Below are 17503 nucleotides of genomic sequence, written 5' to 3'. Positions count from 1 at the left end.
TCTTCCCTTTATGAAATGCTTTTGAAAATAAAATAACTATTATGGTGTGGTTAGCAGGTGGGACTGGAACATGAGAAAGCAGGAACACAAAGAGTTGTTAGGTGCTGTCTGATGGTGGTGTTGGCTAACCATTGGCCTCTTAGCTATAAGTTCAGCACTTCATACCCACCAGCCATTCCTTGGGAGGGAGATGAGGCTGGCCACTCCTATAAAAATGTACACCCTCATAAACCCTATATAGAGTGTCTATGAGTCAGAACTGATTCAATGACAGCGAGCGGGGCTCTCAAGTTTCTTCCAATTCACAGCATCCTTACATAAAGAATAAAATGTTGCCCACTCTCACACTATCCTCAAAACTGTTGCTATGTTTGAACCCACCGTTGAAGCCACTGTGTCGATCCTTCTTCTCATTGAAGGTCTCCCTCTTTTCTACTGACACTTACCAAGCATGGTCTCTTTCTCCAGGGACTCGCTCCTCCCGATGACATGTTCAAAGTATGTGAAATGAAGCGTCACTGTCCTCACTTCTAAGGAGCCCCGAGGGAGACCTCAACTAAGATTGGTTTATTCTGGCAGTCCGTGGTGCAATGTTCTCCATCAACACCATAACTCAACTACATCGCATTTGCTTCAGTCTTCCTTATTCCTTGTCCAATTTTTCCATGAATATGAGGTGATTGAAAATACCATGGCTTGGGTCAGATAACCTTGCCTCTCAACGTGACATTTAAGACCTTAGAAAGGTATTTTGAAGATTTACCCAATACAGTATGCCATTTGAATTCTTGGCTCCTGCTTCATGGGCATTGATTGGTGATCTAAGAAGAATAAAGTCCTTGGAAGTTTCCATTTCTTCATCCTTTGTCACGATACTGTCTACTGGTCCAGTTAATAAAGATTTTCATATTCTCTGTCTTCAAGTATAATTCACACTGAAAACAAAATGGGTGCACAAACAAATGTGATAAAGAGAGCAGATGGTGCCTGGCTACCAAAAGAGAAAGCATCTGGGGTGTTAGAGGCTTGAAGTTAAACAGGCATTCATCCAGCAGGGAAGCAAATAAGCCCACATGGAAGAAGCACACATCCTGTATGATCATGAGGTGTTGACGGGATCAGGTATTAGATATCAAAAGATCCAAAACAAACAACTATATTGATGCAAACGAGAGAGTTTGGATTGGAGACCCAAAGCCCATCTGTAGACAAGCAGATATCCCCCCACAGAAGGGTTATAAGGAACAGATGATTCAACCAAGGTGCAGTATAGCACCAATGAAACGTATCATTCCTCTAGTTCTTGAATGTCTCCTCCCCCCAACACTATGACCAAGTTCAACCTGACTAATCTGGCTAGACCGGAGAACACACATTGGTACAGATAAGAGCTCTTGACACATAAACCCCTCTGGAGCAATAGTGGGAGTAGCAATATCATGAGGGGCAGGGAGTGCTGATACCAAGAGCTCAAGTAGAAAACGTTTTGGAAATGATGATAGCAATATATGTACAAATATGATTGGTACAATTGAAGAGCTGTAAAGAGCCCCCAGTAAGATGATTTTTTAATGAGCAAAAGTATTAAGACACTCCTCGATAAACAAAAGGAGTTTGTGATGACTGGAACTGTGCTAGAAACAAAATGCAAAGGCTGTTCCCCAGATGACATTGTAAAGACCCAACCAAGATGCACTGCCATGGAGCCGATTATCACTCACACACAGTGGTCCTATGGAACAGGGTAGAACTGCCCTGTGGGCTTCCGAGAGTGTATCTTGGAGTAGACACCCTCTATTTCCTGCTGAGCAACTGGTGTTTGCTCTGCTGACCTTGCATAATCGGTGCATAACCACTTTGCCATACAAAATTAAAATCTCAGACAAAGATATAGGCAAATAGAAAGGCCATTTGTGATATTTTTGATTTGCAATGTTAGTCGTGTGTCCTACCCAATAGCAAAGAGACAAATACAGAAACTACAATGATAAATGTATGCTGTTGAACAAATAATGGAAAAATATGTGTTATGCTAACTATCAAAAGTTCTGGTGGCATAGTGGTTACATGTTGGGCTGTGATCCCAAAAGTCAGCAGTTTGAAACCACCAGCCGCTCAGCGGGAGAAAATGGGGGCCATCTACTCTGGTAAACAGTTACAGTCTTGGAAACTCACAGAGGAGTTTAAAGATTAAAAGCATACAAAGAACCTTCTACCGAACGAATGAAACTAAAATAAATAACATAAGGTAAACTGAAAAATACCCCAGATGTGGACATTAAACAAGACACTAATAAACAAACAAACATATTAAGAGAGGAAAAAATCTTAGAGTTGAATGAAAATTAAAGTGCAGAAGACAGAGCATGAGAGTGGGACAAGAGGAAAGTCAAAAGAAATAGAAGAAAGAGCTAGGAGGGTAAGGGCATTTATAGAGATCTAAATAAAGGTATGTACATATGTAAATATATATGAGGATCTGGAAATAGATCTATGTGCATATATTTATAGGTTTAGTATTAAGGTAGCAGATGGCCATTGGTCCTCCACTCAAGTACTCCCTCAATGCCAGAATACTTTATTCTACTAAATTGGCATTCTATGATGCTCACCTTCCCAACACAATTGCTGAAGACAAAGTGGGTGAATAAATAAATGTGGTGAAGAAAGTTGATGGTGCCTGCTATCAAAAGATATAGCATCTCGGGCCTTAAAAGCTTGAAGGTAAACAAGAGGCCGTCTAGCTCAGAAGCAACAAAGCCCACATGGAAGAAGCACACTAGCTTGTGTGATCACAAGGTGCCGAAGGGATCAGGTATCAGGTATCAAAGAACAAAATATCATATCATTGTGTGCTCACCTCCCTGATACAATTGCTGAAGACAAATGGGTGCATAGGCAAATGTGGCAAAGAAAGCTGATGGTGCCCAGCTATCAAAAGATATAGTGTGTGGGGTTTAAAGGCTTGAAGGTAAACAAGCAACCACCTAGCTCAGAAGCAACAAAGCCCACATGGAAGAAGCACAACAGCCTGTGTGATCACAAGGTGTTGAAGGGATCAGGTATCAGGCATCATCAGAACAAAAAATCATATCATAGTGAATGTGGCGGGGAGTGCGGAGTGGAGATCCAAAGCCCTTTTGTAGGCAACTGGACATCTCTTACAGAAGGGTCTCGGGGAGGAGACCAGCCAGTCAGGGTGCAATGTAGCACCGATGAACAATACAACTTTCCTCTAGTTCCTAAATGCTTCCTCCCACTTCCCCGCACTATCATGATCCCAATTCTACTTTGCAAGTCTGACTAGACCAGAGGATGTACACTGGTACAGATAGGAACTGGAAACACAGGGAATCCAGGGTGGATGATCTCTTCAGGACCAGTGGTGTGAGTGGCGATACCGGGAGGGTGGAGGAAGGGTAGGTTGGAAAGGGGGACCCGATTACAAGGATCTACATGTGACCTCCTCCCTGGGGGATGGACAACAGAAGAGTGGATGAGGGTAGATATCAGACAGGGCAAGATATGACAAAATAATAATTTACAAATTATTAAGAGCTCATGAGGGAGTGGGGAATGGGGAGGGTGGATGAAAAAATGAGGAGCTGATGCCAGGGACTTAGGTGGAGAACAAATGTTTTGAGAATGATGTGGGCAATGAATGTATAAATGTGTTTACACAATTGATGTATGGATGGATTGTGATAAGAGTTATATGAGCCCCTAATAAAATGATTTTTTAAAAAAAGAAAAAGTGCAACATAACCAAACTGGTGGTACTAAGAGGAAAATACATAAATATAATGAAAAAGGAGAAAGCTCTCAATTCAATAACCAAGCCTGGCATTCTAAGGAATGTGAAGAAAGAAGAGCAATTTAAGCCCAAAACTACAGGAAGGAAGAAAAGAACAGAAATCAATGGAAGCAGAAATTGGATTATATTTTAAAGCTCGATAAAAATAAAACTTTAGCTAAACTACAAAAAAGAGAAAGAAGTATGCAACTATCTAAAGCAGAAATGAAAGTTGAATCCTTAAAGAACCATACAAAAATAAAATAACCATAACACTATTATGGATAATCACATTCCAACCAATTAGATTAATTTCTGGAAGCACATAAACAGAATTTCTAAAAATGGACAGATTTCTAAATGCAGATAAACTACCTAAAGTTAAAAAGAAAAACAAAAACTACCTAAAGTGATTCAAGGAGATATGAAAATCTCCTGTGACAAGTGATAGAAGTAATAGTCATTAAAGACCTCTCAACAATTACCCAAACATTTATAGCAGTGACATTAATTCATCTTAAACCCATTGAGCGCATTAGATGAGGCTAGCATTAACCTGGCTCCAATAACCTATGGCTTAAAAGAGCAACTGAAATAGAATTTAGAAAATATGTGAAATGGCTTGAAACTGAAAACACCGTAACAAAATTTGGGGAAGCAGGTAAGACAGTGTTAAAAAAAAGATAATTACAATATACTATTGCTCTTTTTATAGAAAAGAAGAAAAGTCTTAAATCTGTGAACTCAGTTGTTACCCTAGAAAAAGAATAACAAATGAAACCCTAAGTAAGCAAACAGGGAATAAAGATCAGCCTGGGGAGCAATGAAAGAGAAGCAGAAAAACAATACGGGAAAGAAACGAAAAGTTAGATTTTTTTATAGGAGTTTCAATGAAATCAATAAAACTGTAGCCAGACACCAAGAGAAAAGCCACAAATCACCAATTTGAAGAATGAGAAAGGTTCCATTAGGATAATGTTTACAGATAATCAAAGATCCATCAGTTGGCTGCACTGGTGGCTTATCCTCTGCTGCGGTGCCAGATGCTGTGTCATTGTTATAATATCAGCAGGATCACGTGTGGTGGACAGATAAAGCTTCCAGAATAAGATCCGACTAGGAAGAAGAAAGAGGCATTCCACTTTGGAAAACGAAGGAATCTTATGAATAGTCACTGCACATTGAAATAGTAGGTGAACATGGTCAGATGATTTCAGGATGGAAGGCTCTAAAAGTAGATCTTAGAACGAACAGCCTTCTCAAAGTTTTTTCTCTCTCTCTCCCTCCCTCCCTCCCTCCCTCTTACTGCCATCAAGTTGATTCTGACTCTCTGTGACCCTTCTATACAGAGCAGAACTGCCCCTCTGGGTTTCCGAGCCTAACTTTGTACAAGAGTAAAGAGCCTCAGAGGTCTCCCAGGGAGTGACTGGTGGGTTCAGACGGCTGAAGTTGCGGTTTGCAGTCCAACATGGAATCCACTATACAGGACAGATCAGTTTGGGAGGCTTACATTTGCTGATGTGGCATGGCTCAACGTGAGGAATCAACTGCAAATATCCATTCATAATCAGAATGTACGATGCACAAAGTATGAATGTAGGAACATTGAAATTTGTGAAAACTGAAAGTAATATGTATAAATCAACATCCTATTCACTCATGAATGAGCTAACATACATTGGTCTTGGCCATTTTGAGGCAAACAATCCTATGATGTACTATGGCAAGAATGGCTACTTAAAAAAAATGAATGACAAATTGATGAAGAATGGTATCAAATTCATAGGTTTTTTAAAGAGTATTTCAGGATTCATCTTGTCAGTGGTCAGATAATACCCATACACCTACAAGGAAGACCATGCATATGATTCTTATTCAAATTTATGCACCAAGTACTAATGCTAAAAATAAGACAGTGAGCATTTTCACCAACTTTGGCAATCTGAAGTTGATTAAACTGCAATCAAGATACATTTATAATTACTGGTGATTGGAATGTGAAAGTTGGGGAAAGAACTGAAGAATTAGTAATTGGAAAATATGTCCCTGGAGATAAAAAGCACTCCAGAGATCATAGTGTCCCTAATAAGGTTTTGGAGACTTAAGAAATCTTTATAGGAATAGTCTACCTCATCGTTCTCCTGCAAGCAGCTGGTGGACAGCTAAGCAAAAGTTTCCAGGAAAGGGAAGTCACTGGCTGACAAGTAGACACGTGTTATGTTGGGCAAGGGGAGGCAGTATACAATAAGAAGGAGGTTGGCATAAAATGATGTAGGTGGGAAAGACACTAAGAAGTGGCAGGAGTTAAAGGCAACAGAGGCAAATAAGGTATATACCCAATCCTGCAATTGTGATCTTTGAGCTGATGCTTATGTAAGCAGTGAGGCTAAACAGGAGGGGACGGGGAGTACACACTGAAATAGATATAGGTCTGACAGGATATTTGTACGAGGTGGTACCAACGGAAAACAGAATTGTGCTATGGGGAGGAGAGCGTTCTTAGTACAAATGTTTCCTAATAGGGGAGCATTGAGGAACTTGCTCTGAGTTACTGCACTCAGTGGCATCACCTGTGTAGGTCTGGTCACAGTGAATTTTTTTCATAATAGCCGTTTTAGTGGAACCTCGTTTTTTGGTGGTGGCTGATTTAAGAGAACAGCACTTGGCTGTGAAGTTTTGTGTCCTGCTCGGGGGGAAAAGTGCTGCAGAAACTGTTGTGATGTTGAACACAGCTCACAAGGACGGCGCTATGAGACAAACTCGAGTGTACAGTGGTTTTCTCATCTCAAAAAAGGTGAAATGTCGATTGATGACAAACCTCGTGATGGATGCCTGTCAACTTCCTGAATGGACAAAAACGTCAACTGTTAATCAAGCTTTCTACTTAGAAGTTCTGAAAATATTGCGTCAACAACATGGGACAAAAAAGGCCTGATTTGTGGCAGACAGGGGACTGGTTTTGCCACCATGACAATGCACCTGCTCATGCAGCCATCTCAGCACACCAGTTTTGGTCAAAAAACAGCATGCCTCTCTTGTCCCATGCACCTTACTCACCTGACCTTGCTTGTGTGACTTGTTTTTGTTTCCATGAATGAAGAGGGACAAAAAAGGACAGCGATTTGATGACATGGAAGAAGTGAAGGAAAAAATGAGAGGGGCTGTCAGCCATCCAAACAGATGAGTTTGAAAAATGTTTCCAAGAATGGATCGCAGATTTGACAAAAGTATTAAGTATAATGGAGAGTACTTTGAAGGTGATAAGATTGTTGTTGTTCTTTTTAATTGAATACATAGCTTTGAGGGAAAAAAAGTTGGTTTTTGTTTATTTTGTTAGTATCCCCTTGTATATTGCTGCAAATACTTCCATGAATGTGGTAGAGCACAGAGGGGTCAAAACTATGAAAAATTCTTAGATATAACCAAACGGCTTGAGGGAACGCATTTCTGGGTTTGGGGGAACCAGTACCATTGTCTTGGGAAATGCCAGGGTCATTTGACCCAATAGTTCACAAAGACAGTTGGTCTACATACTACTTGGGTGAACAGTGACCAAGCTCTTAAAGACTTGTGAAAGGTCATATAAGGTGCAACGGTTGGTCTCTCCCATCTGGAGCAAAGAAGAGTGATAGAAATAACAATAAAAATAATAAATGGAAGCAATTATTCCAGATGATAAATGGACTATACAAACATCAGTCTCCACAACCCCCGAGACCTGTAGAACGAGATGTTGTCCAGCTACTACTATTCACTACTATGAAAAGGTTCGAAACAGTAAGTCTTGGGAAACGTGAAACAAAAATATGGAAACACACTCAAAATCATTAAAGAAAGACTAACTGGTCAAATATAGACTTGGGGGTTGGGGAGTGGAAAGGAGACTCCAGACTGTTCCTTCAGGTCGGGACTAAATTAGGCACGATTTTCAGCCAAACAGTAGGCAGGCTTATGAGGGAACAATAATACTGCTGAGGTACATACACCTTAGAATAATCAAGCATTTAAAATCCAAAGGGCAGTATTTGCCCAAGGACAGCGTTCAGAAGGGTTGGGAAAGGAGGCATGAAAACAGGGAGCACAGGGAGAAAGGAGGGTCAGTGCAGGTACATTGAGGGGATTGCGTTGAATGAGGTGAAACACTGTGTATTGAATTGTGGAATGTAACATGAATGAGCTGCTGTGTAAGTCTTCACTCAATTCACAATAAAACGTCTGTAGAGACATTAAAATGAGCAGTGTATTATTGGTGCTTAGGTGCTATCCAGTTGGTTCAAATTCATAGCACCTCTATGTCCAGCAGAATGACCTATTGCCTGTTCTTGTGTCATGCTCACAATTGTGATGTTTGAGCCCATTGTGGTCCATCCATTTTGTTGACAGTCTTTCTCTTTGTGCCGACCCACTACTTTACCAAACCTGATGTCTTTCTCCGGAGACTGAGCTCTGCTGATAACATCTTCTAAGTATGTGAGACAAAATCTTGCCATCCTCAGTTCTAGAGAGCATTCTGGCTGTACTTTGTTTGCTTCCAAGGCAGGCGTATGCAAACTGGCTGTTCACAAAATTTAAGCTCTGATACCATACCCTCCTTCAGATTTAGATTTTACATGCAACCCGTGACTTACACAGGCTGATGTACTTCCGCCATGTGAACTTAGATGACCCCTCATTTAGGCGGTTGCTTATTGGAGACAAACGTTGAAGACCCCAGACACTATTCTTTCTGATAGTCACCTAGACACCATCTGGTGTCTTCACCACAATTTGCTACAGCACCCTTATCTTCAGTGAACTTTTCATGACGTTGAATATCAAATAGGGCCATGTCATAAGAACTAGTTGTTCTTAGATTGGGGCTAAAATTAAGTGCAAACTCAGCATCCATTCATATTATTTATTGTTATATATGTCTCTGGTTCACTAGAAAGACATCATTATCATTTAATGACAGAGAATATTATCAAGCATCCCTCTGGGACATAAGGGTCATTAATTTGGCCCATAGTATAGAATTTAAAACACAGGCACAACTCACCTTTCCTCAGTTACATCTCTCTTTACTCTGTTGCCATGTTCTCCATGAGCCCTTAGCTTAAAGCCTTTCTCAAGCTGTTGGGACTATGTTCATTCCTTAAGTGTTCAGACACAATTAATTTCTTTCTGATCAGCCCAATAGGTTACATTTTCTGATAGAGCATTACACTGCTCACATTTTGCAATTCTCTTTTCAAATTTATTTACTCTGCAGCTAACAACAAAATATGGACTTTGGACTTTCCCCAACCACACTTACTAACTTGTGACCTTGGGCATGCTATTTCACCTCTCCAAACTGCAATTATTTTGCATATAAAATGTGGTTAAGGCCTTCCTGAAAAGATTGTTGTAGTGATTAAACCAGCTGAATTTCCATCACCTGGAATGGGAAAGATGGTTGATCATATCTTTAACATCTTGGAATACAGTTATCTGGATGATTTTCTTAATGTCCAGAGTAACTTGTCTCATCTATTTTGTTACACCTTGTGTGTGTGTTGTTCTGTGCCATCAAGTTGATTCATTGACGGAGCAGGATGCCCCCGGGGCTTTTCTAGGAGGAGCATCTTGCAGATGTACAAGTTTTTATCCCCTCAGAGCAGCTGGTATGTGAGAAACTCCAAGCTTTCAGTTAGCAGCTGAGTGCTTAATAGATGCATCACCAGCTCGCCTTTTATACATAGATGCCGTAAGTTATTTACTTTTTACAAGGACACTGTTTAAGAAGTCTGTTGTCATGTTTCCTTCTCCCAAGGCACTTTAAAAAATTTCCCCCCAAAATGGTATTGCACTCAACCTTGTATAAACATAGCCAGGTCTTTCAAAGGAATAATAATAAAAGAAACTATGAACTGCAAAATGCAAACTCCTTGTGCCCCTATATGTGAATTTATGTCAACCATATAAATAATATTATAAAATTTACACCTTAAAATATTTTTCTCTAGCATTTTAAAAGCAGCTCTATTGAGTGCTAAATTATACTCCAAGTGCATCCATTTATGCGCTCAGTGTGATGAGTTTCAACAAGTGTATATATTTGCACAACCACTTCAATAAACAAACAGGACATTTACATTACCCAAACAGGACATTTACATTACCCTGTGCCTTTTCTCCCTACATATATCCCTCGCCACAGAAAATCACTTTTCTGTTTCCTGCCACTGTCCACTAGGCCCTTGAGTGGTATAAGTGGCATGTACTTTTCCAATAGCCTAAGTGTTAGCAGTTTAAACCCATCCAGAGATATTTTAAGAGGAAATCTCTGATGATCTACTGTGCTAAAGATCGCAGCCGGGAAAACCCAATGGGGCAGTTCTGCTTTGTAACCTAGGGGGTTACTGGAGCTCTGATCTAGGAGATGGCACCATGTTTGCTTTTTAATTTCTTCCCCCCCCCCCCACTTAAATTGGATTTTCCTTTTCTAGACTTTGTGTTGATACAGTCACACACTAGGTAGTCTTTTGTGTCTGGCTCCTTTTCCCTCATTATAAAGTTAGTAAACTTCCATCGTGTTGCAAGTGCAGTACCTTGTTCTTTTTTATTGCTGAATAGAATCCGCCTACACGGATACAGAGCTCCTGATTGGAACTTTGTGAACATTTTTGACTGTCAACCCAAGTTCAAGTCCACCAAGTGTTTGGGGAAAAGAAGGCAAAAAGATCTGGAAACTAGCCAAGGGCGAGTGGCTACCATTTGCTTATTCACCCATGCATTTGTGAACATAAATTATTTTCACTTTTTGATTAGAGTGAACAAAGTTGCTGTACATATTTATATTCAATCTTTGTGTAGATATAGGGTATACATTTTTCTTGGTTAAACACCTAGGCCTGAGATTGGGTCATATAAGATTAAGTCACAAAGTATCGATAGAGTTCCAGTTCATACATGTTGATTCCCAAAAATCACAGACAAAATATGTTTAACCAAGTCTCTGCATTCAGTGTATGGTTGTTGTGTTAGTTGGGGTTGACTAGAGAAAGAAATTCATAGGCACTCGTGAATAAGAGAGAGTTTTATATAAAGGGTAATTGAATATTGAGAAAGCATCCCAACCCAGTCCAGTCCACGCCTATAACTCCAATATTAGGCTGTATGTCCCATACCTATGTATAAAGTCCTCTTCAGACTCATAAAACACATGCAGTGATGCCGAATGCAGGAGGATCACAACCCAGTGGGCAGAAAGTCTTTGGATCCAGTGGTGGTGTAAGCCTCTCAGCGCTGCATCTGGGTAAATCCATGTGGCTTCTCCTCAGGGATGTCTTGCATGGAGTCAGCCTTATCAGTAGAGAGTCTCCAAGGGAGTGAGGAGAGAGGAGGAAATACAGGAGTTCCCAGAATTCTCAGGTGAAGGCCACGCCCACACAGAGGCCTCATTGACTATGACCCAATTGACAGACTAGACTCCACCCCTTCACTCTTAATCCTCACAAATCCCAAACTGACACCAGATTATGTAACTACCACAGTTGTAGACAAGTTCTCTCAGTACTTAAATACACTTACCTAAATCTCAATGGGGTGCCTTCAAAAAAGAAAGTCCCATAAAAACTGATTTCCAAGGGACTCTGCTGGGCTGCTTACATTCAAGGCAGAGAAGTCAGCTAGCTCATAAGGTTATGGTGACTATTTCATTGTGTGAACACGAGGTGTCGAAGGGATGAGGTATCAGGCATCAAAGAACAAAAAATGATATCATGGTGAATGAGCGGGAGTGTGGACCCAAAGCCCATCTGTAGGCAATTGGACATCCCCTTATGGAAGGGTCATGGGGAAGACACGTGCCAGTCAGGGTGTAGCGTAGCAGCAATGAAACATACAACTTTCCTTGACTTCCTAAATGCTTCCTCCCCACCCATTATCATGATCCCAGTTATATCTTACAAATCTGGCTGGACTGGAGGATGTACACTGGTCCAGCTAGAAACTGGAAACACAGAGAATCCAGGACAGATGATCCCTTCAGGCCCAGTGGTGAGAGTGGTGATACTGGGAAGGTGGAGTGAGGGTGGGGTAGAGAGGGAGAGCTGTTTACAGAGATCTACATATAGCCTCCTCCCTGGGGGATGGACAACAGAAAAGTGGGTGAAGGGAGACGTCAGACAGTGTAAGATATGACAAAATAATAATTTATAAAATATCAAGGGTTCATGAGAAAGGGGGGAGCAGGGAGGGTGGTGGAAAATGAGGATCTGATGCCAGGGGCTTCCGTGGAGAGAGGGTATTTTGAGAATGGGGGTAATTAATGTACAAATGTGCTTTATACAATTGATGTATGTATGGATTGTGATAAGAATTGTATGAGCCCCCAATAAAATGATTTAAAAAAGAGAGAGAGAGAGCTGAAGAAAATTGCTACACTGGCTATAGTTAGCAGTGGAGAGCATGACTGCAGGGAGGTGTGTCTTCAGGGTGCTGAAAGGAGGTGTGGGAGCATGGGCATGACAGAAAGAAAGACTTACTTACTTTTATGCAGAGTCCTGCACAACCGAGAGGGGCTATGCATGACAGAGAGAAGGGTCAGCTTGCTGCATGGTCAAGAGGAGCTGAGAGAGCTGTCCTGCACTGAAGGGGTGGAAGGCTGTGCTCTCCACTTTGGGGGAGCCGTGTGCTTCCTGCTATGGTCCTGTTGCTCTTGTGAGCTCTGCATAGCCATTGCAAAGGATTACCCAACCAAGAACACATAGACAGTGCTATGGAGTGGAGGTACCTTGGACTTGCCTCTTGGGATCTGCTTTGGGCTGACCTTGATTTGCATTACAACTCCTGAACCCACAGGAGCATTTCTACCCTGTCCCATGAGTCTCTGCGAGTCAGCATCCGCTGGATGGCAGTGCAGAGGTGTTAGTGAAGTTAGACAGGTTCTGCCACTATTCCCACCCTTGTACAATACTGAGGAGCAGAATTGCTGGGTTACATGGTGGTTCCATTTGTAGGTTTTTGAGGTATTGCCCCACTCTTCCACAGTTGTACCAGTTTGTATTCCCCCCAGCAGTGAGTGGATAAAGGTTCCAGTTTTCTCACCTTCTCAGAAGCACTTGTCATGAATCTTAGCCACCCTCTCCAACTACTGATGGCAAGCAGATTGTCATCTCGACCCTCTAGGACTGCCCCATAGGTTTTCCAAAGCTGTGGATCTTTATGGGCGCAGCCTGCCTTTTTATGGAGGCAGCTGATTAGTGGATTTGCACCACAGATCTTTGGTTAGCAGTCAAAGGCTCGAACAATTGCACCAGTAGGGCTCCTTTAGCCATCCTCCCTCCCTCCCTGCTGTGGCGTCAATGTCGTCTCATAGCAACCCCACAGGACTGGGGAGAATGGCAAGTTCCCCATACTGTAAGTGTACAGGGGGATAGAAAGCCCTTTCTCCCATTAGCCATCCCAGTGGAAAGGAACTGGTATCTTATTGTGGTTTTGATATGCGTATCTCATGATTAATGTATTAGAGCCTCTGATCTTAAGTTTGGTGGCCATTTACATGTCCTTTTTGGTGAAACAGCTATTCAAATCTCTGCCCACTTTATAATTGGGTTATTTGTGTTTTTGTTCTTAGTTAGAATTTTATAAATATTTTGATTATTAGATTCTTATCATCTATATGGTTTCCAAGGATTTCCCCCTGTAGGTAACCTGTCTCTTCTTTTTTGCAGAATCTTTGGATGAATATTTTTTTTTCTTTTATATTTTAAAAATGAGGCTCCATTTAATTATTTTATCTTTTGTACTTTGTGATTGTTATCATTAAATAAAATAATCCATTGTTAAAAAACCAGGAAACCAGGTCTAAATTAATATCTATGAGGAAGTACCCCCCCAAAAAAACAAATCAAAACAAAACTGGAATTGCACTGGGCAAAGCAGAACTTTCATAATACACATTTTTTCCCCACTAGACAAGCATGGGGCAACTTGCTCTGAGTTAGTGAACCAGTGCCATCACCTGGGAAGGTTCTCTCTGTTCACAGTGAAATTTTTTGTAAAAGCAGTGTCACTCGAACTTCATTGTTTGTGATGGCTGCTCTAACAGAACAGCGTGCAGCTACGAAATTTTGTTTACAGCTTGGGGGAGAACAATGCTCCAGAAACTGTGATGTTGAATACAGCTTACAAGGACAGCGCTATGGGAAAAACTCAAGTGTAAAAGTTGTTTTCTCACTTCAAAAAAGGTGAAATATCGATTGATGACAATCCTCATTCTGGACCTTCGTTAACTTCCTGAATCAAAGAAAATGTCCACTCATAGTACATTTGGAGTTCGTTCCACCAGGTCAGACTGTTAATCAAGCTTTCTATTTAGAGGTTCTGAAAAGATTACATAACAGTGTGAGACCAAAAAGGCCCGATTTGTCGCAAATGGGGGAATGGTTTTGCCGCCAAGACAATGCAGCCATCTCACGCAGCCATCTCTGGGTGCCAGTTTTTCTCAAAAAACAGCATGCCTCTCTTGCCCCATGCACCTTTACTCACCTGTCCTTGTTCCGTGCTACTTCTTTGTTTCCACAAATGCAGAGGGACATGAAAGGACAGCGATTTGATGATGTAGAAGAAGTGAAGAAAAAAGAGGGAGGTGCTATCAGTCATCCAAACAGATGAGTTTGGAAAATATTTCCAAGAACGGAGTGGCATCTTTGATAAATGTATTAAGTGCAATAGAGAGAATTTTGAAGGTGATAAGCTTGTTTTGTAAAACAATTAAATACATAGCTTTGAAAAATAATTCCATTTGGGGGGGCACCCCCTTGTATGTATACTGTGAGGTAAGGCTCAATGCTCATATAGCCCCTGCCCCATGGATATTTCATATAGAGAGAGTTGTTCCAGAACCTCTTCTGGAAAAGATTATATATTTTTCCATTGAAATACTTTGGAAAAAATAATTTTTCCAAATCTTTTGGAAAATCATTGGACCCATATGATGTATATCTGGATTCAAATCTATTTTTTAATCTACATGTCTATCCCTTCAATGTGCCTTGATATTGTTATACTGAGTGTTACATTCAGGTTTGAATGTGCCCCAACTTTGTCCTTGTGTACTTTGTATAAATTTTAGAGTTAGGTTCTCTAACAATAATGACAAAAGAAAATCTGCTAGGATTTTGAATGCAAATTCACTAAACCAATTTGGGTAGAACTGACATTTTAAAAGTATTTTGTCCCCTAATACATGAACCTGGAATCACTATTTATTTAGGACCTCTTTAGTTTCCCTCAGCATAGATTTACAGTTTTTACTCTATAGATTCTATAGATGTTCATCCATATGTAACTCATGTGGAGGATGCTACTGAGCACTGAATGACTTTCCTTTAAATTTTGATTTTATTTAACATCCTTAGACTATGAATTACACTCATAATTCAATACCTATTTAGTGAATTACTTAGAATTTTCTAGTTACATGTTGTCACCTGCAAAGAAATACAATTTTGCTTCTTTCTTTTCCTTCTAGATTCCTTTTTACAGGGACTGAGGGCTTTCACAGAGGAACATTGGTGACTTAGTGGTTGAGGTGTCTGCTAGGACCTGAAAGATTGGTACCACCAGCCCTCTGTGGGAGAGTCTCAGTCAGAGATGATAGCTTTCTTGGAAACGCTTCGAGGCACTTCTACTCAATGGCCGTGTGTGTGTGTGTGTGTGTGTGTGTGTGTGTTCTTTTAACTAGTTTTCACTGGTGTTCCTGGAGAATCCAACAATCATTGCTGCTCTGTTGTTAAAAAGTTGGCTGTTCAACTCTACGCAAAAGTGCCTCAGAGGAAAGGCTGGTGATGCACTTCTGAAAAATCAGTCCTTGTAAACAGGGGCCTCACTAGAGGGTTATGGAGGCTGCACCCCTTGATGCTGTCAGAGGGGGTGATACCAAAAAACCTTAAGCAACAGTAAAGGTGCCGGTGGCTCTGGTGCAGGGCCCACCTGTGGGTGAAGGTGGGAGAGGGGAGCAGGGAGGACCTGGGCTGTGTCACTGACCAAGAAGTTGGTTTGCTGACCAGCTCCACCTGCCTTGGGTGGGAGGTGGGGTGTGACCCCAACTCCGAGGAGTATATTTCAACTCTGACACACCTGGGATTGCCATGAGTGGGAGTCCACTCTACAGTAACAGGTTCTGGTTTACATCGCGGGAGGCAGTGGCAGGTAGTGGTAGACGTCCCTCTTCCTGGTGGAACACTGGTCGGATTCTAGATCAGTACATTTCATGCCCAGCCACCACTGGTCTGTCCGTGGAGGCTTGTGAGCTGCTAAGATCCTGAAGGGGTTTCAGCAGAACGTCCACACTAAGGTGAGACAGTCCGCTTTTGGTGGGACAGTCTTGCTTTTTAACAATTTGTCCCGCGGTGTTTTTAAAAAGTCCCAATTTTTGGAAAGAATACACGACAAGGTAAGGTGTATCGTTTTCAGCTGCCGTGTGGCTATTTCGCCAGGATATGAGTTTTATCAATAGTGTCCCGCTTTACCCATGTTAAAATCTGGTCACCTTACACTAAGATAAACTAGGAAGAACAAGGCCTAGCCACCACGTTGGGAAAATCAGTCACTCCTCTGAATCACACTGATTAGATCCACAATCAACCGTAGAGATGGAACAAGACTCCACAGAGTTTCTTTCTGTTCTTCGAAGCACTCAAACTGCTTCAGGCCTTTATGAGTTGGACATAAATGGGTCCACATTGACCTCACATTAATCCTATCATTCCCATGTATAATACGGGAACAGGCACAGGGAAAGGCTAATAAGGGTAACAGCGGAATTCAGAGTTTCAGCTTCTTAACTAACCCCAGAGCCTACCTTCCCAACTGGGGTCCCATTAGGGGAAGGAGGAAGAAGACATTAGAAAAAAACATTAGTATTAGGAGTAAAAGTGAGAACAGCAAACGAGATAACCCCACTCCTCAATTACTGACCTGGTGAGGTTCCAAAGACCTGGACGTCATGTGAAAATCAATCGTTATGCCCAAATCCCCAGGTGATAATGTGGATTCTGGCTCTAAATCTGGGGTAGAAATGTCAATTCTTAACAGGAGGTCAAACCTGAACTGACCTTTGGTGGTCACCCTTTGGTGTCTCCTCCCGCCCTCTTCAGCTTTCCTGTGACACCCAACACCGAATCGTATGGAGGTCAATGTCCTTACAACACTTGCAGGAATCCTGGTGGTTGAAGGCTAATTACTGGACTGCTCATGACAAGAGTAGAGGATTGGAACCTGCCAGCAATTGTGCAGGAGAAAAGACCTGGAGGGAGACCTGCTGCCCCGAGATTTCAGTTCTGTAAAGTGTCTGGGGGAGACTCTACCCTGTGCTATGGGAGAGACGCAGGAATCGTCCTCTGGGAACAACAGCATCCACCAAAACGCACACGCTCTCGTGGGATCCTGCAAAGTGCAACAGTCTTACTTCATTACACGACGTGCCCAAATGGCCGAGGGAAAAGGAAGCAGAAAGAAGAGCGCATTAGACGGAAAGATTCCCACTAGCTGGCTACAGCGTCCGGAAAAGAGCCGAAAAGGGCGAGGCGTCTCCGGCAGATGCCCACCCAGATGCGCCCGTCCCTACCCAGGGAGCTAGCAAGGGCGCAAGGCGTGTGGGCACCGCTCCGGGACGTGGTCCTGCAGCTGGCGAGGCCGACACGACAAGTTCCCCAGTTCAGGAACGTGTGCAGCCGCACA

Source organism: Tenrec ecaudatus, chromosome 6 (assembly GCF_050624435.1).
Source record: "Tenrec ecaudatus isolate mTenEca1 chromosome 6, mTenEca1.hap1, whole genome shotgun sequence".
NCBI classification, from domain to species: domain Eukaryota; kingdom Metazoa; phylum Chordata; class Mammalia; order Afrosoricida; family Tenrecidae; genus Tenrec; species Tenrec ecaudatus.
Note: the sequence above shows the minus strand (reverse complement) of the source record.